Source organism: Equus asinus, chromosome 24 (assembly GCF_041296235.1).
Source record: "Equus asinus isolate D_3611 breed Donkey chromosome 24, EquAss-T2T_v2, whole genome shotgun sequence".
In the NCBI taxonomy this organism is placed as follows: Eukaryota; Metazoa; Chordata; class Mammalia; order Perissodactyla; family Equidae; genus Equus; species Equus asinus.
Window position 1 is genome coordinate 34,291,804 of NC_091813.1, and position 27,221 is coordinate 34,319,024.

General features: G+C 42.9%; 1 protein-coding gene across 6 annotated transcripts in view; it reads left to right on the forward strand.

Moving 5' to 3' along the window:
- The first annotated feature begins 15,719 nt into the window (after positions 1-15,719).
- Positions 15,720-27,221, forward strand: part of KLHL32 (kelch like family member 32) — a 190,164-nt gene continuing 178,662 nt past the window's right edge. For all 6 annotated transcript variants that reach the window (XR_006519164.2, XM_014843234.3, XM_044757145.2 and 3 more), the window contains exon 1: positions 15,720-16,125. The gene's annotated coding sequence lies outside the window, so the exon portion shown is untranslated. The remainder of the gene's footprint in view (positions 16,126-27,221) is intronic.

Consider the following 27,221-nt stretch of genomic DNA (forward strand, 5'->3'; position numbering starts at 1 on the left):
TGACCCTATTTCCAAATAAGGTCACATTCTGAGGTACTGGGAATTAGGACTTCAACATATGAATTTGGGGGAACACAGTTCAACCCACCCCACCATCTGGTAGTTAGGAAATTTCTCTTTCTGTCTAACTAAATGATTTGTTTGTTCAGATCAGGTCCCATTTCTTTCCCTCCTCATTGGGGAGAGTGGGCTCGATTCTGCTCCTTACCTGTAACAGAGAAGGTGAACCCCTTTTTCCATCTCATTTTTAGCTCCCACTCAAAGCAGGAGGAATCACTAATGAAATCGGATCAACATTCATTAGGCCACATGCTTTGGGGTGAGGTTATTTGGCCTTAAAGGCAGGATCCAGGCATGGACCTTCTTTCTCGTGAACTTCTAGCTATCACCCTGAAAACAGAACTGCCAAGTGCCCTAGTCTTCCTCCTGGGGGAGGCAGACCTGGCCAGCTACCCTGCTCAGTCAGTTCCAGCTCCTCAGCCAAGAGGCAGCTGGGCGATTCCACCTCCCCGATGCATCCATTCACATCACAGTGTTAGGGATGGACTCAAAAGCTCCTTGCAGGCACTGAAGCTTCTGGGCCTCAGCCTCATGCTTACCAGTCACACTGCACCGGGGACAAAGGGAGGGGGTGGTTTTTATAAGGGCCTCTCCTGCCATTAATGACCCCCGCCCCAGGTGAGTGTGCTTCAGATTGGGCTTTCTTTCAGCTGATGGTGAGATCTTACGCTTAGGGCTTGGGCGTCAAATAGGAAAATTCTGAGGGAAGACATAGGATGCCCCAGTTTAGCCTTAAGTCTGAGCCCTGTGTTCAAACTCATTTTTGCCCCTGCATTGAGGTTTCTTGGGCACTTGATCAAATGTTAGGAAAACTGGTATGTTGTTTCCCTGTGGCTCTTGTTTTTCTTCCATGCAACCCTGATATAAGCAACTCAGTGATATGCCGTGTCTCTTGGCATCATCCCCTTTTCTTCTCCCTTCCATCACTGCTGGAAACAAGTAGAATCCTTCTCCACCAAGAACAGCACTACTCTCCAGTATTCAACCAAATGTCCTGCCACTTATTCATTGGACCCATCGCTTCTTGCTCTCGTCAGCCATCTTTCAAATCCCTGACCTCCATTACTGCTTTGATAACTGCTTCTCCTCTTTGGATTTGTGGTTCCATGGGGCACTCTCCATGATTCGCTGACTTTGGATTCCCACTTAACTCTCAGCTCTGAACACTCTCTGTCTTTGACATTCTGTGGAGCTTGAGAAAGCCTTTAACTGAGAGAGCCTCAGCTGCCAGGCCAGCCCTCCTTCTCTTTAAGCCAGGGCAGAGGGGTTTGGAACCTCTGCTTTGGGTCCTTTGCCACCAGGAAGAAACAGGTGATGGAGAAGCTCTGCCTGCACACTATAGAATGATGATGTCCAGCTTCCAGCAGTACTGGTCAGCTGGCAGAAGGGGAGGTGGAATTACCAACACAGCAGTCACAAATGACCATCAATCAAAGCTTTTTCCACAGCACTGTTGCTCCTATATCTTGAGCGATGTCACCAGCTGATTCTATCACTTTCCAACAGTATTATAACAACATTAGTGAAGACTACATTGTAGCAACAGCTGGCACTAGGTTTCCTTCTATTCTATTCTTTTTTTTTTAGGTGAGGAAGATTGGCCCTGAGCTAACATCTGTTGTCAATCTTCCTCTTTTTTTTTCTCTCCAAAGCCCCAGAACATAGTTGCATATCCTAGTTCCAAGTCATTCTACTTCTTCTGTGTGGGATGCCGTGACAGCATGGCCTGATGCGTAGTGTGCATGTCCGCACCCAGGATCCGAACCTACGATCCCTGGACCGCTGAAGTGGAGCACACGAACTTAACTACTTGGACACGGTGCCGGCCCCTATTCTGAAGTCTTTTGCAATGCTATGACATAAAATCTGACTCCATTCCTCTCCCCCAGACTCCAAAAGATTATGTTTGTGAGTAGGGTGTTTTGTGTGCAAAAGTAGATTCCTATCAGCATCGTCTTTATTCCTACTGACGTTCTGCTGGGAAAGAGGGAGCAGAAGGGAATGTACGTGATGTTTGTGACACTCTTTTATATATTCTGAAATGACAGCACCAAGTCGTGAGCCCCCTGGTAAAAAAATCTCTGCCTTACGCATTGCTGGCTCTTGCTTTGTCAGCCGTCCCTCCCAGAAGAGGGTGTTTCCAGCTGAGGAGAGGGGGCTTTCATGCCATGAGGACAGCTTCAAGATGGACATGGTTCATGAAACCATATCCTCGCCAGGCTGATATACTTGCCTTTCAAATGAGGGGCAGCGTCTCTCCACAAGCTTATACACCCCAAACTGCAATGGGGCTTATGGTAAAAGATCTTGGTATCTTTCATGAAGAAAAAGAATTCTGTGCACCTTATGATTAGTTATCCTTCCACCAGTACTGCAGTCTGACCCTCCCACTTCCTCTGGGACCTTGAGCCTCTCAAGTGCTTTCAACCTCTCCCCTGCTTCTCATTTTTCTTAACTCTCTTTACTCATAATGATTTTCCATTGATTATCTACTCTTTGAACTCTTACTCCAGTCTCTTTCCCATCAACATTTAAATATAGTCAAGACTCCTCCAATTTAAAAACAAGCAAATAATCTCAACAGTGTCTTCCCCACCTCTGCCCTATAAAGCATCCTCTCTCTTCTCCTGTCAAGTCAAATTTCTTGAAAAAGTTGTTTACATTTCCTATTTCCATTTCCATGCCTCCCATCCATGCCTCACCCCATGGCCATCAGGCTTTAATCTCTACCACTTCAAGGAAACTACTGCCAAGCATACCACAAAGCCCCAAACTGCTAAATCCAATAAACACTTTTCTTTCCTTGTCTTACTTGACACCTCTCCAGCATTTGACACTTGGCCATACCCTCCTTTTTGAGATGCGCTTTTCCTGAATACCTCTCTGGCCTCTCCTTCATTTCCTTGTGGCATCCACTCCTCCATCTGCCCCTTAGATATGGATTTCCTCAGTGATTTGTCATAGGCTCTTAGCTTTCTTCACTCTAAACTCTCCACCTGGGTAATCTCATCCCATTGCTGGCTTCAGTTTCCATCCTTATTTTGATGATTCCCAAATCTGTCACTCCAGCCTCCTTAGCACCAAACCCATAGAGCACCTGCTTCCTAGGCACCTCCTCCCAGGTGTCATACAGCCCTTTAAGATGTAATGTCCTAAACCTGAACATATCACCTTCCCCCACAAACCTGTTCCTCATCTCAGGGATGGACATCACCATCTCTCTAGGAGTCCAAAGCAGAAACCTGGGCAGCAGCCTTAATTCTTACCCACTCTGTGCCCCCTCCATCACTCTTCTTCAGCCCTTCTCATCTCTTTCCTGGATTACACCCTTCTCACTGGCTTTCCTCCCTCTGCTTCCATACTAATGCTGTAGTGACCCTTTAAAAATAAGCCAACTTGCTCATGACCCTGAATAACAACCAGAAAAATAAAGCCTGCTTACCAGGTCCTTCACAATCCAATCTGTGCTTTTCTCTGTAGCTTCCCTATTTCATCACCCTCCACTTGCGTCTTTAGTCAAATAAGCTTCCCTGGAACCCACCGTAACTTCCCACATGCTGTTCCCTTTACTGGAACATTCTTCTCTCCATTATCCCTTAAAATGGCTAACTCCTACCCTCCCAGTTCTCTCTCTCACTGTGAGAACTTGGCCAAGTTTATTTAACTTAGCTCTGCTTCAATTTCCTCATTTGTAAAATGGGGACGATAATAATACCCATCTCATGGGTGTCAGAAGGACTAAATGAAAGAAAATGTGTTTAAGTGCTTAGGACTCAGACGGAAGCATGGCAGCTGCTCAATAAATATTAGCTAATATTACTATTACTTCTTGGACTCAGTTTAAATGTCACTTCCTCCAGGACTTCTTGCCTGACCCAGGAAATCTCAGGGAGGTGACTTCATAAGTACCTCCATGAACCAGTCACCCTGCCTTGCACTTGCCTATTCATTTGTCTGTCTTCTCTCCACACCACTTGCATACACTCACACAATTCCCACCAAGGTAGCTTGTGAGCCCTATGGGAGCAGAACCATACTGTGCCATTTTTACTGTGGCATTCTGTATTCCTAGTAGAAACCTAAAATTTTTTGTTGACTAAATGAATATGGATGCAACATGACTCTAATGTGTTATTGCTATCTGCTTATGTTAAATCCCCACTTCCTGGACTAGCTCTGAAATGAGTGAGCCTCATCACGCATGAATTTGTGGGTATCTAAAATCTTGCTAAGATTGGGAAGTATTATGAACGAAGTATTATTAACATGCCTTCCTGACATGCCAACCCAATCTAGGTACATTATAACTCTGATTAGCGTTGGCAATACCCCAGCAATTAATAAACTGAATCCTGCATGTCCTACTGGAGATCAGAGGCTAATTAGACAAAATTGAGATCTGTTTGGTCTTCGCATTTGGCCGGGAGACCCAGACTAATTGCAGTAGCCAGCTGCTATCTTTGAAATGTAAGGTGGGTCCCAGCCTGACTGTTGGTGGCACTCACCTTTGAGTTCATACATACCCAGTGGTATGGCAAATGTGTAATACCTGTATCTCCCAGGAGAAAGGCCATAATTTGTAGTGTTTGCTCATTTCCATCATGTAAATAGTCCTACCTTGGCTGAAGTCAACCTGATGTTGCAAAATTCCTGAAAATGTAGCAACTTTTTGCAAGTGGTACAAGCTGGCTCCAGCACGCCAGTCTGGATGAGTGGGTAGGAGGACTATATGAACTTTATTTTCAAAAATAATCATTCATTTTAAGGGCAGAAGAGTTAACTGTTCATGACTGCAAAAAAATTCTGAGAGAAAGTGGTGACTTTGAGAGTGGCATGGCTCAGATTATCTCCAGGCTTTCCCTTGGCATACGTGCACTTCAGCAACTGGGGCTCTCATCATGCAGGCCAGGCCCAACACTGTCTCTCCCAGGGGGAAGGGTGTGGTAGGCAGAACAATGCCCCCAGAGATGTCTATGTCCTAATCCTTGCAATCTGTGAATATGTTACCTGACATGGCACAGGGGAGTTATGGCTGCAGATGGAATTAAGACTGCTAAATAGCTGACTTTGAAATAGGGAGAGTAGCCTGGAATATCCAGGGGGGCTCAATGTAATCACAAAGGTCCTTAAAAGTAGAAGAGGGCCAGCCTGGTGGCGCAGCGGTTAAGTTCGCACGTTCAGCTTTGGCGGCCCGGGGTTCACTGGTCTGGATCCCGGGTGTGGACATGACACCGCTTGGCAAGCCATGCTGTGGTAGGCGTCCCACATATAAAGTAGAGGAAAATGGGCATGGATGTTAGCTCAGGGCCGGTCTTCCTCAGCAAAAAGAGGAGGATTGGCAGCAGATGTTAGCTCAGGGCTAATCTTCCTCAAAAAAAATAAAAAAAAATAAGTCAAGAACAACAACAACAAAAAAGTAGAAGAGACGATCAGAGAGGTGGAAGCATGGGAAGGATTTAGCCTGATGTTCCTAGATTTGAAGATAGAGGAAGGGTCCATAAACAAAGCAATGTGGACAGCCTCTAGAAGCTGGCAGAGAGGCTAAGAAACATTCTCTTCTAGTGCTTCTGGAAAGGACCTCAGCCCTGTTGACATCTTGCTATTTGCCCAGTGAGACCCATGTTGGACTTCCAACCTCAAGAAATGTAGTATAATAAATTTGTATTGCTTCAAGCCTCTGTATTTGTGGTAATTGGTTATAGCAGCAATAGGAAACTAATACAAAGGGGTATCACTACTAAGCACTACCAAGGGCCCTCTGCCCTTGAAAGGACCTGCTTACCTTTGACTCCTTATCCAGTAGGCTCCAATTCCTTGGCTTTGCAACCTTAACTGTGATTCTGCCTTTGGCCCTTTGGTCCGAGTCACATTTGGCCTTGCTGATATTGAAACCTGGCTTTCCCAAATAGACTGATATATCTAACTCCTTGCACCACTGTTCATTTAGCAGGTACCAGCTGGTCACCTTGCATCACATCCCTCATGAGGGATAATGGGATCTAGCTAGTCATAGCCCCAACATTGTTCCTCTCCTTTCCATTTCCGCAGCCCCCACTGTGTACCATGTTCCTAGAACCTAAATCCTAGACAATTACAATAACCCTTCCTCCAACCCATTAGGAGGGTCAACTCTTCTAAAGAGAGAAAATGAATGTCGCCTGTGCCTCCTGTCTAAAGTACAACTGCCTTGGGTTGGCATCCACAGCTTCCCATAATTTTGCAACAGTCTACTTTACTGAAGGTATTTCTCAGTTTTCCTCCTCTGAAGTGTATAATTCAATCACAAGGATGCCTAAAACTATTTTTCATTTCACTGCTTCTGAACTCATATTCATCTATTCATCTGTCCATCCATCATCTAACAAATATTTACTGAGTGCTTTTGTAATACCTGTGCAGGGCATGGTAAAAGGTACAAAAAACTAAGACCCTCAAAATGGGTAAAACAATGGCTATGCTATTGAAGAACTCACAACCTAATGGAGGACGTTGAAAAATGCACTTGAAACTCCAGTAACCTACGACAATGGATGACAGGGATACACGCGAGGTACCCTGAAGCTCAGGGGAAGGAGTGGCCCTGCCTGTCATCTTTGTCATTCCTTGCTCCACTCAGAAGAAGCTGCACCTTAAAGGAAATGGCACTGAGCTGGGGAGCTGGAAACCTGGATTTCAGCCCCAGTTCTACAATTGCTGAATATTTACTCATGAAGAAAAAAATGAGATGGATATCACTCACAGAATTGTGAGTAGTAAGAGTGAGAATTAATACGGTCCATAATCTGAAAAGTACTATGTAGACATGATTCTAAGTTTACTTATGAAAGGGATCAGATCATGCCACCCCCAAATATGCCACTTTGGCCTAAGGATTATTTTTTTGCTGAAGGCAATCAAGAAGCAGCAAACACAGAAAGAACTTTTGTCCCTGCTTCTTTCTGCCTAAATGCAGGATATAAATTTCCCTTTGTGAAGGTGTTCCCCCTTCCCTCTCCTTTATCACTGGAGACACACAGTCAATACTGAGGTGGGTCTGCACAAACAAATCTTACGAAAATAACCCGTATCTCCAATTAGGTTCCCCCATATATTTAACTTCCCACAATTTACCACCCCTAGAAACCCAAACTCCTTTTGCTTTGTCTTGTCACTTCACCACAGTTTATTGTCTTTTGTTAAAATGGTATACCACCCCCTGGGTCTAACCATTTATTTAGGCCTCCACTTCTTTTCTGTGAAGGCCTCTGTGTGCATAAAAGTTAAAATATTAACATCAAATAAAATTTGTATGCTTTTTCTCCTGTTACTCTGTCTTTTGTCAGTTTAATTCATGGGCCTCTGTCACAGAACATAAGAGGGTAGAGTAAAAGCATTTTTTTCTCCCCAACACTTATTCAAAAAAATCCTGTTATTTGTGGCTCAGGCCATATACTATTTGTTTTGTTTTTTCCTTCTTTTAAATTTCTATAGTGCTATGTTTTAGTGATCACAATAAAAGAACTGTTTTTTCCATAAAATATAAATGTACAACTCAATGAATTGTTGTGAAATGAACAACCCTGAACCCCTTCTAGAGTCAAAAACATGACCAGACCCTCACGAGCCCTTGTGTGCACCTCATAGTAGCACTTTTCACATGCCATCCTACATTGCCATATTAAATTGCAAGGATTTTAAGACAGATGTATGAGCCAAGATTCTTACTTTATAAAGGATAAAACCCAAATTAATCTAGCTTAAACAGAAGACAAGTTGTTTGCACAGAAAATCAGATGGTGGGAAGTATGGGGCTGGAACTGGACTTGGGATGACCTTGGACGAAAGCACTCTCACTTTCTCTTCTCTCCTTGCTTTCCTTCCTCTCTGCTTCTCTCTGCATCATAGCCTCACTGTCTCAAGATGGCTCCTCCTAGAGCCTCTTACTTTATTGCCTTCAGATCAGAAAACAGATTCTCTTTCCTTAGCTTGAGTTAAAAAGAAAAACATCCTGATGAAGGCCTATTGTATGGCTGACCTGAGTTACCGGCCCACCCCTGGGGTCAAGGTAGTGGGGTCTGTTACCAGAAGAAGGATGGGGGCAGAGAGATGTGCTGGTAGCAGAAAACTGTAGCCATGAGAGAGGGGCCATTTCTTGTTCAATGCCCCAAATGATCATTACATGCTCTATAGAGGAGGCAATCTTGTCTTTAACGTTGCAGGGGTCCCATCATACTAAGAAACCTGGAGGTAAGGCACATGTTTAGTTTAAAAGCACCAGAGGACTGGTGGTTTTTGAGGACAGAACAGCTTCTGTTCCTCAGATTGCCCTATAGGCTGGCACTCTGAGGCTCAGGTCTGAGCCTACAGATGGGTCTCTCCTCCTCGGCACTATTGACATTTGGGGCCAGACATTCCTTACCGTGGGGCTGTCCATGTTGCAGAATGTTTAGCCACATCCTTGGATCCACCCTCTAGATGCCAGTAGCACCCTCCCCCTCCAGATATGAAAAACAATAATGTCTCCTGACATGATGTCCTCTGGGAGGCAAGATTGCTTTTGGCTAAGAACCATCAATCTGGAAGAAAGGAGCTTTAAAAATAAAAAACAGGGGCCGGCCTGGTGGCGCAGCAGTTAAGTTTGTACCTTCTGCTTCGGCAGCCCAGGGTTCGCCGGTTCGGATTCTGGGTGCAAACATGGCACCGCGTGGCAAGCCATGCAGTGGCAGGCGTCCCACATATAAAGTAGAGGAAGATGGGCATGGATGTTAGCTCAGGGCCAGTCTTCCTCAGACAAAAGAGAAGGATTGGCAGATGTTAGCTTAGGGCTAATCTTCCTCGAAAACAAAACAAAACAAAATAAAACAAAAGTAAGTAAAAAGGAAAACAGGTGACGTCCCAGGCACCAGTGGAAGCAGCACTTACTGCGTCTGCAGCAAAAGGACCACCTTCTGTGGTACCAAGGATGTGCTGGGCAAGTTAACAGAGCTCCTTGGTGAAATACGTTTGAGACATCTTGAAGTGGGATGCTGGTTTCTGTTAAGCAGACAGGCTGAAGCTGGAGAAATATTTTTATTTCTGACAGTTATTATGACCTATTTTACCTTTAGGCTGATATGACCTGGGAAACATTGGTTAAGTTTGAATGAAAGAATGATCTTACTGAATGAAGTTAACATTTCCTTTCTTAATGGCATGGTTAAATTCGTACATTGCTGCTGTGGAATTAGAATTTTAGAAGCGTCAGGTACATTAATCTACATTATACTCCTGTAAAATAGTGATGAACTTTCTGTGAAAATTGATCCCACACAGATAGTTCTAAGATTAGAAACTAAAATTTTGATGTATCATCAAGTGTTCAATTTGAAATCCATGCTAGGTGGCCTAAACATGAGAGAGGATTTTCTAAACAGGATCCCTAAGATATCATCTTTACATTCAGTGGGTTACTCATCACTTTTTAAAATATATATAATTCAAAAGAACTTTCATTAATTTGTTTTAAAGTAACAATTCTGATTCCACCTGAAGTGTGTTTTGAAGCAGTAATGGAACAGGAGAGAAGATAATAAAAGGAAATAATAAAATTCTTTAGTGAAGTCTCCATTTAAAGGATGGAGGTAATGAACAGCTCTTGTTTTTGCCTGTGCAGCATCCCCTGCCCCTTATTGAGGTAAGAGAACTTCAGTATTCCTTTTGGGATCTACAGACAGCCCCTGAGTTACGATGGTTCGACTTATGACTTTTTGACTTTACCATGGTGTGAAAGTGATGTGCATTCAGTAGAAACCATACTTCGAATTTCGAATTTCGATCTTTTCCAGGGCTAGCAATATGTGGTATGATAATCTCTTATGATGCTGGGCAGCAGCAGCGAGCCACAGCTCCCAGTCAGTCTTGCAGTCATGAGGGTGAACAACAGATACACTTACAATCATCTGTACCCACATAACCATTCTGTTTTTCACTTTCAGTACAGTACTCAATAAATTACATGAGATATTCAACACTTTATTATAACATAGGCTTTGTGTTAGATGATTTTGCCCACCTGCAGGCTAATATAAGTATTCTGAGCACATTTAAGGTAGGCTAGGCTAAGCTATGGTTTCGGTAGTTTAGGTGTATTAAATGCACTTCGATTTATGATATTTTCAACTTTTGATGAGTTTATCAGGACGTAATCCCATCATAAGTGGATGGAGATCTGTACTCCTTCCCCATTCCATTCCATATGGTCCTGTCCTCCCTCCACCCCTGCTGCCCACCACATAGAGATGGGCTCAGGACCTAGGCTGGGCCAATTGCACTCTCCTGGGAATTTGAATCTGGGATGGAGCAATATTATCTGACTTCCTGGTTTTTCTCAAAGCTTGTCTATTTGGGTTTTCCCTCCCTGTCCTTCAATGCTCTGAGCCACCAGTGTCCTTCCTAAAAAGCACGTTCTTTTTTTTTTGAAGATTGGCCCTGAGCTGGCATCTATTGCCAATCTTCCTCCTTGTTTTTTTTCTCCCCAAAGCCCCCAAGTACATAGTTGTATGTTCCAGTTGTAGGCTCTTCTACTTCATCTACGTGGGACGCCACCTCAGCACGACTTGATGAGTGGTGCTAGGTCCACACTCAGGATCCAAACCGGCAAACCTTGCGCCACTGAAGCAGAGCACGTGAACTCAACCACTCCGCTATGGGGCCAGCCCCAAAAAGCATGTTCTTGCTTAAGTGATCCAGAGTCAGTTTCTGCCACTTAAAACAGAAGCCAAAGAACTGTAACTGATATAAAATATCACTCTGATCAAAGTATTGGGACTAGTCTGTCACTATGGCTAAAGAGAAAGGGAGAGAGGGTCAGGAAAGACTATGGAATCAGAGCTGAAATGTAGAAATCTTGGGTCTATGTTGATCAAGTATTGGAAACATGGGATCCATTTACATGTGTTTTCATTTGTTTGTTTTTTAATCTTCCACCCACACCAGGTTTATATGCAGGTATAGTTGTGTAGTTGCTCATGAGGCCTGATTAATATCAGCACTCCCAAAACGTTTAAGTAATTTTTTCTGACTATGATGCCTACAATTTTCCAATAATACAGTTAAAAGTACTGTAATACCCATTTCTATAGGTCGATTCTAAAAAGTGGTACTTCTTATTTATGAATATATTTTAATGTTACATATTTTATTCATTCTCATCATAAAAATTATTAACAATATAGAAAGGTATAAAATGAAAAATAAAACATCTACAACATCCTCTTTCCCAGAGAGAATAAAAATTTCATATCGATGCTATTTCTAGATATAGTTGGTGTGCTTTTAGTTCTTGGTGTTTCTCAGCACTTGGGCTTACTCATCCAGTCAAGTAGGCATTTTACAAAATTTGCCTCAAAGGAGGGATGACACTAGAGACAACAGCTTGGAAAACAAACAAGCCAGATTTGCTTCCTAACTTACGAGTTTCAAAAGGCTAGGCCTCAGAGAAAAAGCGGGGTCTTGTACGCCCAGAAACAGAAACAGTTTAGCGGAAAAACATGAGGAGGAGGAGTGAAGCTTCCTAAGTGGGGAGACTGGCTGGGCTTCCTTGAGCTGGGATGATAGGAAGATAGTGAAGACTTGACAAGGGGGTATGGTCCTCGGGGCCAGGACAAGGGGGCTGGTCAAGAAGAATCCTTGGACAAGAGCAGAGTTGGCATCCAGAGACGCCATCCTCCACCACTGTGAGCACTGCCTCTCACCCAGTCTTCATTCAGCTGAGCCCAATACGACTATTACCAGTGCTAGAGAGAGTGTTAGTTTTCCTTTCCATGGGCGTCATACCACCTTACAACATCCGGCAAAAGAGGATCCCAGCTAAGCCCTGAGAGAGCTCCATCCTGACCCTGTTGATGGCCTAGAACATGTACAAGCCCCCTGGATCTGAGGGGTCATGGTAGTGGGGTGACAGGGAAGGTCCCAGCATCTGTGTGTGTGTGTGACCGAATGAAGCCAGCCTGAGATTCACTCCTTTCCTCCTGAGCCATTAAAATGGCAAAACACAAAATTACACACCCAACTCTCTCCTTCCCTCCCTCTCTTCTTCTACTTATACACAAACTGGATCATATCATACCTATTGATCTTCACCATACTTTTTTTCTCTTAGTGATATATCTTTGACATCAGCATGTAAAGAGTTACCTAATTTTTTTAATGGTCACTTGGCATCCTAATAATTTGACTTGTCCCCAAATGATGGACTCTAGTTCTCTTCCCCTCTCCCCCTCTCCTTTCCCCCTTTCCCGCTCCTTCTCTTTTTTTTGGATATTACTAGCTAGCACAAGTATCCTTTTACATAACTTTGTGCACTTTTGTTTGAGGTAACTGTTGGAGGAGGTCATTGAGAGGATGTGACTACCAGTTGACCTGAGAGCTGGACCCAGGCAATCAGAGGCTCCTCATTCCCTCCCTTGTCCTTGGAATGTACGTTCTGCCCACTATTCCCATAGTGGGAGCTGTTCCAAGGACAGAGCCCTGAGACAGTAAGGTGTTCCTGGGACTGTCAGGATGGTATACATGACTGAACCCAGTTAGGCCTCCATATAAACGTTTAAGATTCTGCTGGGTGAGGGTGGACGTCTACTCATCTTGTGGCTCCCCAAGACAAGACTCATATGTAAGTTCCCTTGCTTATTAAACCTGCCGCCTACAGATCAGGAGTGGTCTGCCTCTTTCTTCGGTTTCTCCTTGACCTCTGCATACGGTGGCCAGTTTGCAAACCAACGGTAACCCCAGGACAAATTCCTAGAAGTGGAATTGCTGTACCAAGAGGCATGTGCATTTAAGCAAAAACAAATGTAAATATTGATAAGTTGTCATCCAAAAGGTTCATAGCCACTTGTATTCTCATAAGTTCCTATTCACCCATATTCTAAGAGTAGGTATTATAATCTTTTACATCTTTCCCAATCTGATACATGAAAAAAAATATATAATTTATTTTAAAATTTGCATTACCCTAATGATGATTAAGAATGCCTTTCATCTTTTGTTTGTACTTATTAAGTAATGCAATTAAAACATTTTGTCTTATGGGTGGGATTATTTTCTCTTCAGTAAATATTTACTAAGCACCCATTCCGTGTCCAGTTGATTAAACAAACATACATAACAACAGTGTTTGGTACCACAGAAATGACAGAAAATACAAACATCAAAATTGTTAACGGTAAAAGATTTTCCCACGGCATAACTGGTTTTGAGTGACTCTGGCTCCTGATGAATATGATGAATTAGCTACAAAATGTACCCACAAGTAATTGAAGAAATTGAGGTGTTACCTAGAATTATTTTGTATTTTCCGCTTGAAAACTGGAGAATATTAGCCAAAAATCAATTTTGGTATTGGCATAATTAATAATGATCTGTTCTCTCTGGAAGTACAGTAATTAGAAATCTGGGTCAGTGACTCCTTAATGTCACTACTGGTTTGTGACAGAAAACCATGACACTGGCATGAAGAATGACACCTCTTCATTTGTTATGGGATAAGGCAGCTATGACAGGTGTTTGTTCTGGAGTTGAAGAAGGAGCTTTGACATAGCTCTCTTTTATGATGTAGTTTTAAGTTGAAATCTGATCTGTCTAGACATAATTCCAACTCTCTCTGTCACAGAGCTGTTAAAAATACAGATTTTATAAAAGGTTTGATAAGGCTAAATTTATGCTATGCTTTCACATCTTGGTCCCTGGACAAGCTGATAACAGATGGGGAAAAAACACTACAAAACCCTACCATGTTCCCAAGTGTTTCCCAAGTATGTTAAGAGGCAGGCTGAAGAAAAAAAAAGTGCTCCACTCTCGACTAACTCTAGGATAGGTGGTTAAGAAAGTGAAAGAACTTTCTTTACTGTAAGATCTCAGAGTCTTTAACACCACAATGTGAAAGGGAGTCAGTTTTCAGTATTTCCCCAACTCATCTGACCCAGGCACTCTGTTTCCTATAGTGAATGTCTATTGTTCACTATACGTTGAGTTGGGGGGGCGGGGCTACATGACAAACAGGCCCAGAAAACCCATGGGTCTTATTTTTATTTAAGTATTTTTTTTTTTTTTTGAGGAAGATTAGCCCGGAGCTAACTGCTGCCAATCCTCCTCTTTTTGCTGAGGAAGACCGGCCCTGAGCTAACACCCGTGCCCATCTTCCTCTACTTTCTATGTGGGATGCCTGCCACAGCATGGCTTGCCAAGTGGCACAATGTCTGCACCCTGGATCCAAACCGGGGAACCCTGGCCGCCAAAGCAGAATGTGCCGACTTAACCACTGCACCACCAGGCCAGCCCCTCATGGGTCTTAAAATGGAAAAATTGCTGAACCATTGATTTGAGTCTAATGAGAATGTTAAGGACACTTCAAAATAGATCAGGGCACTGTTCCTAGTGTTATCGAACCTGCAGCGAGTTGGCTCACCCGTTGTGCAGCAAGCCAATTGCTGACACCGGGTGTGGTGGAAGAAAGTAGGAATTTTATTATTGCACAGCACTGAGCAAGAAGAGAGGGCAGCTAACACTGAAATCCCAAACTCCCCGAAAAGCTAAAAGGGTTTTTATTTGGGGTTTTAGGTAGGGGAGGGGGAGCATATGGCCTTGTTGGTCGGAGCTTTCCCACCAGCCTGTCTTTGGCCTTGAGACACTTGCAGAGAGGAGGGAGTCCGTGACCTTGCTGGTCAGCAACTTTCCCACCAGCCCCTATCTCTTTGCTTTGCCGGGAGGAGATGATCCAGGAGCTTGTCCTTGGCTGTGTCTGTTTCCACGGAGGATAGTGGATTCTGGAGCCAGGAAGCCAGAGAGTAAGCAGGCAATGAGTGTTTTGGTTTTAACCCCATGTATGCTGGGTTTAATGTGGGGAAACTGATATCAGGGTCGGTATCACTCGCCCAAGTGTGGAAGAACAGAAACCTGCAAGAGATGGAACGACATTCTGTGAAATGTCCTCTTGATAGTAGTTTAAAACGCTAACCTACAAAATAACAGTTTACTCCAATTTAAAGTTTAATTCTGCTGTTACCTGCTGCCTTAACTCCACATCGGACCAAGATTTTCAATTCAAAAGTGGAATAGGGAATATTTTTACGTATTAAAATTATTCAGTCAGCTTAAGTATGGGTTTCTGAGCATGTTTGACATGAGTGACCCGCAAGTGACACAAGATTGGGCCCTGCCCTGGCATTCAACGTGGTGTTCTGTGGTTGTTGCCTGTTTGCAGTTTTAATGCGGAGTCAGCTGTAACCAAATACCCTTCCTGATTGCTCAGGTTCAGGGCTTTGGTCTGTCCTTGGGGATCCCCTGTCATTTCTTAAAGTTACCGTGAGGTCGTTCTCGACAGTACCATTTTCTCAACGAGGCCCAGTGTATAGGTCCTGCCAAGGGGAATGCTAGGAATAGGGGCAATTTGAACTTTACAAGTAAGTTCAGGGTCACGGACAGGGAAGCAGAGAGCCAGCACTCGCAGGTACACCAGGTTAGGGGCACTGCATCCGTTCCCGCGGCGGCAGCTGCCAAGGCGCCAGAGAGCTAGGAGAAGGGCCGGCGCGGGGGAGGGCAACTTCCGGAGAGAGCGGGCGCGCGCGGGCTCGCCGTCGGGCAGGGGCGGGGGCGCGAGCGGGGGCGAGGAGCGTGCGCGCTGGCACCCGGGGGCGGGAGGGGGCGGAGCCGCTGCGCGGGCTGAGCCCGCCCCGGGGTCCGCCGAGGTGCGACTCGTCGCTGACGCGGCCGCCTGGGGCGGAGCGAGCCCGACGCGCCACCTGCAGTGCCGGCTGCTGCTTTCTATTTACTGGGAAACACTGTTTCCCCGCGGGAGCGTCCGCGAGCGCGCCGGCAAACACACGCACACACACACACACACACGCACGTTCACGGACACGCACGCTCGCACACACACGCCAGCGCGCTCGTTCTTCACAACTGCATCCCCAAACCAGCAGAGCGAAGCTAACGCGGTTTCGCTTAACCTCAGCATCGTGGGGCGAAGCAGAGCCATTGTGCATCAGGGAGAGCCCGGTGCGTGCGCTGCCGCCTCGGGTACCTAACCCCGCAGACCGCTCACCCCATCGGGTAAGCCAGTCTCTCTCCTTGTAACCTGTTTGGGGTTGCTGCCTGCAGACCGGAGGGAGAGGGTGGGAGGCTGTTGGTGCGCCAGTGGGGGCGAGACCGGAGTTGCAATTTCAGGGGCGTGCAGCCCCTGCAGCCTCTACCACCGTCATCTAGGAGAGCACTTACTACTCCGGTTACTTATTCTACCAACCCTGGAGTTGCTCCCCCCACCCTCCTTCCCCCAGCCCAAGATCTACTGTGCTCCTTGGTTACCAAGGAGACTTGCTTGAACATAAGCTTTGGGACATCTCTTGAAAGAACTGGCTTCTTAAATGATGCTGTTATTTTGATTTTTAAGAATAAAATATACACTGAGGACCATGTGGTAATTTGGCATTCGTTGATCTGTTTTCAGGCGAGGGTTACATTCAACTTCAAGAAAAGCTGTAATTGCACTGTATGGTATGCTTAAAAAGGATTCGTCAGATGAATTTTTCAACGGATTGTGTCTAGAATCATAAATTACTCCCGTTTTGGTGATCTTATAAAGAAAGCTGATTCCAATTAAAATCCCTTCTTCCCGTCTATTTCCACATATTTTGCAGTTCACTCAGGCGTGATTATCTTAACACTAAAAGCAGAAAATGAATTTATTGTGGTTCCCCACACAAGGATGATTTCCTGTTGCAAATTGACCGGAACAGGAATACATATGTGAATTCTTAATGTAAGGAGATAGCATTCATGACGTGACATCTTTGCTAACATTTCTGTATCCACTGCATCATTTAAGTGCACTTTTCTGCGCCTCTGCCTATTTCTGAGAAGACTGTTTTCTTTCAAGTCTCTTATTGATTTTTTCGACATATATTTGTAGATAGTTATAGATGTAGATAGTTATAGATATAACCTGTGTGCCATGGCTTAATACCCCTGATTCTAAGCTTTTGGAGCTTACATTAAAATGTAGAGCGGAAGGAGGCACAGAAAAAGCTTTATAGATCCTGGTTTTTTTCTGGTGGATTGGATCCTTTGCTGCAGCGCTGAGTGAGGCCCAAGGAGGAGGTCAGAGCTCATGTCTCTCAGGAACCCCTGATAACTGAGCTGTCAGTTATAGTGGAGGCCTCAGGTGCCTAGTGGGTGAACTTATAACACAGCACTTGAAGGGATCAGCAAGTGAGTAATTGCACTTTACGCTAATTTCATACCTTGATCACCAACAGAAATGACCTGGTAAAGATACACTGGCATTCAACAATTCATTTTGTTTTCCTTTGATGTTTGGTCATCTTTTCTACCTCTTATTAAATGAAGCAAGGAAATATATCAAGTTCTTTTTAGTTATATTTTAAACTGTGTCATACAGAGAGTAATAATATGAGGAACAAGGAAGGCAGTCATAACAGGTAGGTAGAGGGGATGTATGCAACCGACAGGCAGCTAGGAAATGAGTAGTGATGACAAACATTTCACATTACAGTTTACAAAGTACTTTTTGTGCACTTCTTTTTTAACGCCCTTGAGAACCTTGTGAGGTCAAGGAATTATCTTCAATTTAAAGCTGAGGGACCTGAGACTCAGAGCTTGCTGAAGGTCACAGAGCTAGTGCATGGGGAAGCCTTTTTTGGATCCAGGCTCTTTGCCTTTAAAAAGAATCCTATGTCTGCATTTCCAATGTGTGCAGGTCTGATAGGTAAGATAAGGGAGTAGAGCGAGCCCCAGGGGAGACACGTGGGAGAGAGGGAGTATGGCTGTGGCCTCTGGAACCGGTAAACCACTATAAAGGGAGCAGCTCCTACTGGACTGTAGCTGATTGTTGCCTCCTCAGCTCTAAAACATTCTAGTGTTTCAAGGAAAACAGAAGCTTCCAGATTTTTTTTGTGAAGTGTCTTAATTTTAAAAACTGTAAGGACCACATTAAAAATGTGTCTGGGCCACATGTAGCCTATGGCCTGCCAGTTTGCAGTCCATAAGTACTGAGGTCTCATTCAATTCTAGAGTGTTTTTCACAAATAGAATACTGATGTGAACAAATTCATCCATCATTGGACAAATGATTGGGAGTTTTCTGATTTTGATATTAAAATCTCTAAAAAATGTTCTACATCCTTTCTTCCGTAAACAAGCCCAAGTTTGTTTTTGAGGGTTCCTGGGTCCCTCTCTTATACCGCAGAGAAAATAAGAGCAAGAAGTAGTTCAAAATAGGAATTTTTGAATCTGGTGAAACAAAAGCATTTGGAGTGTAAAACTTCCTGGCTTAATTTTTTTTTTCTGGGCGCAAGACCAAGAAGTATAGAAAAAGTCAATTGAATACCTGTCATTGTAGGAAGAGGCAGAATTAAAAAAATTGATCAGAAAGAGGAGCATCTTGAGCCTTTCGATGAAAACTTCCTAATAAGGTTTTAGATAATTAGTTAAAACCCACTACAAGACTGCAAGATTCCAAAGAAGCAAGAATATAAGTGGGAACTCAAAAGGACATTCAGTTCCAGCACCCTGGCATAGAAAATGCTGTTCACTCCTTAAATAACAGCATCTTGTAATGAGGCAAATACCTTTTGAGAAGCTGCTACTTTCTCATGTTTCTATGAAAGCTACAAGATGTGGGGGACTCCACTGAAGCAGACCTGGTGGTCAGAAAGGAGTGTTATTTATGTTGTTTCTTTCGTGGATCCAAAGAAGTGTAGTTAAAAAAAAAAAAAAGGGCCAAGATTGAACAGTGGCTTCTAATAGTCCTCTTATTCTAAAATCACCCTCTAGAAGGATTCTTTAATAACAAATAAATGCATTTCAGTTTTTAATTCATGGAAATGTGTTGCACCTTTAGTAAAGAGCTATGCAGATATTAGTTAATACTAATGTAACAAAGTCATGGCTGGGTGCTGTGGAGATAACATCTCTGCCCTTAAGGATTCAGAGCAAACAAATTTGCTGCTCCTGGCAGCTGCCACTTTTCCAGGCCCTTCTAAGTGCAGGCTACTTTCCATATCGTCTTCACAACGTCCCCGTGAAGTGGGCCTCTTATTTCCATTGTACACATGAAGTATCCAAGACTGTGTGAAGTTAAACTGGACCAGTGAAAGAAAACTTGAAACCTCAGCAGCCCTTCTCACTTCACACCCATCCTTCTCTGCTGATTGCCTAATGGAGGTTGTAGACATGTGCGTAATTGTGATTTTGAGGCAGTTGTGGGTTAAATGCTTCAATAAAGATACAGGATTCAATAGAGGCACAGATACAGGGAAAAGAAAATTCTGATTGTGGAGATCAGGTCAGTCCTGTGGAGGAGAAAGATTAGTGCTGGACCTTGGTGGCTGGGTCTGATTATATTAAATGAAGATCCCTTTAGCTATGGAAAGATGGGAGGCTCGGCCACACAGTCAGTTGGAAATGTGAGTTGAGAGGATAATGCTGTGATATCTGATATTGATGAAGTCATCATGGTAGCTAAAGGGATGACCATGCTGTAGGAAGAAATATGTTCTCCAAGATGGAGGACAGCAAGAAGATGAAACTGGGGTGTGTAGGAGTGAGCAGAGGAAGACAGGTTGGTGAAGGATAGCAAGAGGGGAATTGTTGCCATAGAGGAGAAGCAGAGCATGTAATACTGATTCTTCTAAAACCCTGAACATAAGGGCAGGGGGTGAAGCAAGTGGTATGATCTCTACACAGAGTCTAGTATACAGTAAATACCCATTAACTATGATAGTGTATCTGTATTCTTAACATCCAGTGTCTGGCACATCTTTTCCTCTCGTGATACCACTTGTCTGTGGGAAGGAAGCCTACATAGATATTTTACATGAATTCAATTGGGAGTGGACAAATAACCAGATTTTCAAAAATGGGGAAGAGATTCTGCAGATTAGAGGAAAAGAGAAAAGCATATCACTGTAAACATTTCCTTTTAGTAAGGCTGTAGACCTGGAGGTAGGGAGGCTCTTGCAGATGGAGATTTTAATGTTAGATGTACCTTTGAGGAAGTCTCATCTCATATCTGTGGATAGGTAAGGAGAAATGTAAGCTGTATTTAGCTCTTGGAAAATCTGTACTCAAACCTAGAGGGAAGCCTTTAGGGAAATGTACTCTGCTCTTGATCCTGACTGGGTCAGTGTTTTTGTTTGTTGCTTGAATGGAGATATGGAAAAAATGTGACAAGTCAGCGGAAGTTAGCCTTGGATTCAAGTGCTAAATCTGCAGAGACTGGGTGCGAGAGTTAGAATGATGGGCACATGGAAACAGGATGAAAGAAAACAGAAAACATGCCATAGCTAGCTAGTCTAGCGCTGAGGACATTTGGCATGACAGGAGTTTGCTTTAAAGTTGGAGGGATTTTAATTCCCATCAAGTACAATATAAGCCAACATGGTGATTTGCTCTTCACAGACATGTTTGGCAAGTAATGGAAAATATTATGAATAAATGATGTAAGGAGGCCATCTTTTTTATTAAACAGGGTTTTTGGGGAGCGTGGAGATAGACCTGGCTATGTCTCTGAGTCAGGCAGTGCCTTACGCTCCTCTTCCCTCCTTATATAACTGGTTTCCATTATTTCAGAATTTCTTCCAATTTGTAGAGTAGAACTTGAGAGTTTATCCTAGAGCATCTTGCTTTCCCTCTTATTGAGAATTAATAGATGGAATTCATTTTGCTCACCTTTTCCCTGGTTCTGTCGTTTCTTATTTGATTTTTTTTATTTTTTTGAGGAACATTAGCCCTGAGCTAACTACTGTCGATCTTCCTCTTTTTGCTGAGGAAGACTGGCCCTGAGCGAACATCCATGCTCATCTTCCTCTATGTTATATGTGGGATGCCTACCACAGTATGGCTTTTTGCCAAGCAGTGCCGTTTCTGCACCCGGGATCTGAACCAGTGAACCCCGGGCCTCCGAGAAGCGGAATGTACAAACTTAACCACTACACCACTGGGCCGGCCCCCTCGTTCTGTCGTTTCTAATTGGGTCCTTCGTTCCCATATCCTTCTTGCCGAGATCTTCACCTAAGAGGCGGAGGAAGCACTCAACTTTCTTCTTATTTCTTTTGTTCTTGCCTTGCTTCATATGCACATTACACTGCATTAATGCATTTAACTTGGTTTAGACATATGGCACTATAAATTTTGGTGAGATTTTTAGAAGAACCGTGTATAAAAAATAACCGTTCCGCAAATTTGACTTGGAGTCAGATTAGTTCCGCAGATGGCAAAATCACTGAAAGCTGTAAATTTGTCTAAAATAGTTTTGCAATGTTCAAATTTACCAACCTGATAAGATGATTTTTAAATAAAGAAGGAAAATCTTTGGCGGTTTTCATAGACTCTTGACTTTCTGCTACATGTTTATTTGAGGTATAATATATTCTACTTTTTATGCCGGATGAGCCAATTCCAGTTACCTAGAAGCAGGGCTTCCCTGCACCCCCCTCCCCCCAAGTACCATCTTTGGTATACAGGATATTGATGGAATCACTGTCCTGTCCTGGCTGATTGCTTCGGTGGGAACACAGTCAATGCTAATGGGACAGATGCCAAGAGCAGTGGAGGAGGCGTTTTACAATTTTTTATAACACAAATTCTGGTACCTCATTTTAAATTGTGACTTAGAAGCCTTATTATTTATGAGTTTTAGGTCTTCAATTGTATATGCAAAGTAGCATGGCACAGCTGAAAGAACAGGAGCCATGAAGCCTGAGCTGGAATACTAAATCTGACACTTCTTGGCTGTGTTAGCCACAGTCCAGTTACATGTCTTTGCTATGTCTCATTTTCCCATCTGTAAAATGGGAATTCTGTGACCTAGATCATAGGGCTATTCTGAGATTAAATAAGATATGCATAGAAAACATCTAGCACAATGCCTGGTGCATAATAAAATCTCAATACTTATTAATTCCTTCCCTTTGCCTCTTCCCCACCTGCATTTGCCTTCCTCAAAATGAGGGCAGAATTCACTTAAATTGCACGCTCTATATAAAATGTCTTAATCCAGTCTGCCAGCAGTGGAAAGGAGCTAGGCTCTTCAAGTAATGGAGCTTTGAGTGAGCAGTGGGCTGCTTGGGTGGGCCCTCCTGGGGAGAGGGATGCATAAATTGGGGTTAATAGTGTCTCCCCTCTCACAAGCCAGCTCCCCCTCTTTTCTGCAGCTCCTGGAGCCACAGCCTGGCCACAGGGAAAGGGAGGGAGGGTTAGTTTCCTTCTCCTTCTCCCTAGGCGACTCCCTGGGGCTCTATTATAGGATCTCTGCAGGGTTCCCCATCTGTGAAAAGCACACAGCTGCCCCTCGTGTCCCCTGTGGATTAATAAAAGCAGCACCAAGTACCTGCTGGGTACAGACCTCGTAGTCTTTATGTGAGGTCAAGTTCTAGTTGCCTACATCTTTCTAGACAGCTAGGGGTTTCCCTTCATGCTGAATTATGTAAATTTTATGAAAAGGTCAAGAGCTCACCAGGCTCAAAGAAAAAAACGTCAAATTCACTTTCAAGTCAGATAGGATTAAAGTCTTCCCAAAGAGAATACTTTCTAGTTAAATCTTTTTTTCTTTTTCCTTTGTAACACTGTCTGTCCCCTCCCCCACCCTCACCAAGCAACTTCTTTCCCTCGCAAGTGGCAGACTAATTTTTCTGCTTTTTTTGATGCAGTTTGATTCTCTGACAACCAAGGAGTACAGATGAGGACAGTGTGTCTTTTTTCAAGGTTTCAAGGTCACTCCCCAGCTCACGGCCTTGGGATAACCCAGACAGCAGTAGAAATGGGGAGCAGCCCACCACACTCGGGTGACTTTTTTTTTTAAAGATTTTATTTTTCCTTTTTCTCCCCAAAGCCCCCCAGTACACAGTTGTATATTTTTAGTTGTGGGTCCTTCTAGTTGTGGCATGTGGGACGCCACCTTAGCATGGGCTGATGAGCAGTGCCATGTCTGTACCCAGGACCCGAACCGATGAAACCCCAGGCTGCCGAAGCGAAGCGTACAAACTTAACCACTCAGCCACGGGGCTGGCCCCACTGGTAACTTTTGTAGTAGTGATAACAAAGAACATTTACAGGAAGGTAGCCTGAGCAGTAAATTTTAGGAATCCATATGCCAAGCTAAGTTCCGTTTTTATTATACAATGAATTACAAAGCACATTCGTACGGAAGAAACTATTTCTTGTACTAAATGTGCTGTGGTATATGTGTATGCATGTATGCATGTATATATGTATTCCAGTGTTTCGTTAAATGTGTTGCAATTTAATAATTCAGATGTATTTTTAGTAGTTGATGAGTAACCTTAGATACCAAAAGTAACAAAGGCTTAGGGAATTGCTAATGCTACATTTGTGATCATTTGTCAAAGACGGAATATCCTTTGACAGTTTCTTTACTCTCTATGAATCCAGAAGAAAATATAGTAAATTTCTTTTTAGAAGATTCAGTATGTAGTGGATATTAATTATAGTGAGGTGTGAGTTCTAGGATGAAAAATATGGTAGCCAAGATGCCATCAGTGCCAGATCTTCTATTTGCATCCATTTCATAGACCAGCAAGTTACAAAATCATATTACTAGGGAAAAAAGCACCTACTTTAAATATGGACACGTTCTTAACCACTTCCCAAATAACAGCTATGGTTATTATTTTGGAACATAATTGAGGTAGATATCTGAATGAAGAGATTTATTTTGATAGAGTCTCTCTTTGACTTGCTTCTTCATCTATTCCTACATTCTCTGAAAGGCGACTTTCTTTTCAAATGCTGTTTTTGGGTTAGGCAGTAGTGTAGATACAGTCCAATAAACCCTTCGGCTGTAGAGTCACTAGTCTTTCCCAGACTGATGTCCTTGAGCTGATATGGATGATTGGTTTTTCGAGAATTCAGAGCTTAAAGAAAAGTGGAATGTAGGTTTTGGGTTTTTTCTTCCATGAAAACGTTAATTACCTACAATCTGATTTAATTTGGGCACAGCTTATCTTCTTTAGCTTTGGCTCAAAGCTATTTATCATTTCTTGAAGTTATGTAATATCACTTACAGATCGGGCTTCCTAATTGATCAAATGTCATTTGAGAAACTCATGCACAGCCCTGAGGCCTTTCTACACAGCATTTAACTTGACTTTTTACTGAAATTCTAATTTGGGAATCTTGGTGTCATCTGTAGGGTTTTATGATAAATTTCCTTTCGCTGACCTTGTAATCTTTCACAAAGTTGTCAAGTTTTGATTTCCAGGTTTCGTGTTGCTCTATCAATGTTGCTCACCAGAAGTCTGCAGTTAATTTATTGTCACCATATATTATTAATTGCTTTGAAATGGAATATTAATATATTCTATGTATGTAACTGTCAACAGGTTTGCAGATGTGGGTGGCATTCTTTGGCCATCACATTCTCTCCTTGTGGCTGAGGGTTTGATGAGCATGGAATTGGGATAGGAGGAGTTAGTTTTGTGGTTTAACCATGTAGTAGCATCAGCCCCTCATGTTGCCTTTGAAAATGAGGACATACTTTACTGTCACCTGGACCTAATGGGGCATGAAATTCCCAGACCCTCTAAATATGTGGCTTGATTACTGTATTTTTCTTTTTGGGCACTGTATTCTTTGAGTTTTTTTGCTTCCTCTTTATTGACCTCTTTTTGGAAAACTGTATCTTGTGATTGCTTCAGAATTTTGTTGTCGTCATTTCTTTGCTCATGTGTGAACTTACAGTGCTTCAGTCAGCAGCTGTTGGTATACGGTTCCTTTTTTTGATGAAGAGACAGAAGAAGGATGTAAGAGACCACTTGCATCACAGCGTTAAGGGAGTCTGCTTAATGGGTTGGACCACCTGTTGACCAAGATATTTAAGAAGTCAAGGTCTCACTGACTTAAGAACTTTTTTAGGATTAGGTACTTTTCCTCTTCTTATCTGGACCCTCATGGTTGACTGCAGGAGTGGGAACGTACTGAGGGTTTTAGGAAAGGGTCTTTCTATGTGGCACAGGACCCACCAGTGTTTCAGCCGGGAAAGAAGATCATCGCAAAGGAGCCAGCCACATTTCCCTCCCTGGCCAATTTCCAGGCTTCCCAAGGGCAGTGCCAGAGTTGACAAGGCCTTTTCTTAAGGCTGCTCCCACCTCTGTGGTTGCTTGGGTCACAGAGCAGAACTGAAAATCCCTCACTGGTATCTGTGGAGTAAGGTGAGGCTGGGGGTGGGCACAATGAGGTGGATTGGGAGAGCCTGGGAAAGGGGTTAGGGCTTGATTTCAGAGCTCTGTGCTTAAATCTCCTTCTCTATAAATAGGGATAGCATTAAGAATCATGAGAACAAAATAAAATATATTTTTTAAATGCTCAGTTTATATTAAAAATGCTCTGCTATTGCTTTTAATTGGCCATTCTGGAACCTTGCTTTAGAAAATGATATATTACCATAGTTTTACAGAACCAGGCTGACCCTCAGAATGCCCTGTAAGTTGCTTTAAAAACAGAGATTCCTGGAGCCTCTATATTTATTGTTTTGGGATCTGCATTGGTGCTGAGCCACTGTGTATTAAAAAACCTTCCCTGAGTGATTCTGATGATAGGTTTAATTAGGGAACCGCAGGTCCCGAGGGCAGTGACCTGCTCACACTCTCCTTCTTATTCCTATGTCCCAAGGACCAACCATACTACCTGGACCTGGGCCTCAGCCTTCTTGTCATTCACACTCAACAAAAAAATAGCAAGTTAATCAGTTCTGAGGTCACACAGCTCCTTGGACACTCAGTGAACATTTAAACATGGCAGGTAATTCTCTACTAACCAGGGGCCCTGTCTAGATAGAAATCATGATGTGTTATTATCATCTTCACGCCTGAAAGAGAAGTTTCACTCAAATTTGTGTACAACTTCTCAGGTGGATTGCTGCAGAGAGCATCTTTATAAATGTCCTCATGTGGTCCAAAATCAAAGTAGTTAGATTGCTTTAAAAATGTACATTTCTGTGTAAGATTAAGATGCTTTTTGTTTTATAATTTTTTGGAATTAGAGCTTTGATGGTGGTCACATGATATTACATAAGCCAACTAGAGAATGCTGTTTCTATCGTATATGAAATCTTACGAGTCATTGATTTACATTGAACTGTTTCAGATTTGTATAGATCTTTACCACAGGATTTGGGGAGCAGAGAGGCTACAAGTTTGAATTGTAGTTTGCTCTTTATTTTTGGGAGAGTTCAGAATTTGCTTTGCAGATTTTTAATAGGCTTTTCAATTTAATATTTTGTCCTTAGAGACTGGCTGAAACAGAGTGTGACTGTGTTTATGTGCATCTTTTATGACTGAGGGGACTCTCCTAATATTTCATGACCTTAACTATCATCATCTTAAAGGACCAAAACATTTGAATATCAGGCATTTTGAGGAGATTTGCAGCTGTTAAGCACAGGTGTAAAGATAAGGAGAAAAAGAAACCTCACCATTAGACAGCTCATGAAATTATAAATGAATTTTAGATTATCTACAAAAATGATCAGGATTATGCATGATGAGGTTGTTGCTTAATTATAACTTTAAGAGAAGTCATTTTGAGGTATGTGAGTGTATGAAAGAAGAAAAGATACCATACCTAAGTTTATTTGTACCTGTTAATTTAGTCATTATTATAACTATTGTGGTTTCTCTGATATTGAGTTAGGTACAAACCAGCTTACTCTCCATTGTAGGAAAGTTTTTAATAATTAAGAATATTTTTGAGTCGAAGAAAAAGTCTTTTGACCTAAACAATGACCATTTCAGAACTTTTATTGAGTTAACTTTTCACCCCTAGAAAATCAGGTGAAATGCTATGTGTAGAACTTTGCTAAGTTAGAATTAGGATGTATTCATCTGCCTTTCATGTCAGGGATAGGAGAGAGAGAGATGGGGATGGGGATGGGAATGGGGATGGGGGTCGGTAGAGACAACTGTGAAAACGCATTTACCATGAGTTGGTTTTGAGGCTGCAGCCTTCTTAGGTGGTTAGCACTTGGCCATTGTGCCAAAATCATCTCTTTGGCCATCTGTGCCAAATTATAGGAAGAAATGGCCTTGGGCACAGCTGCTGAGGCTATTGTATGCTTCTAACTCATGTATTAATGATAATGACCACATAGAGAAGTCCAGTGGCCAAATGTGCAG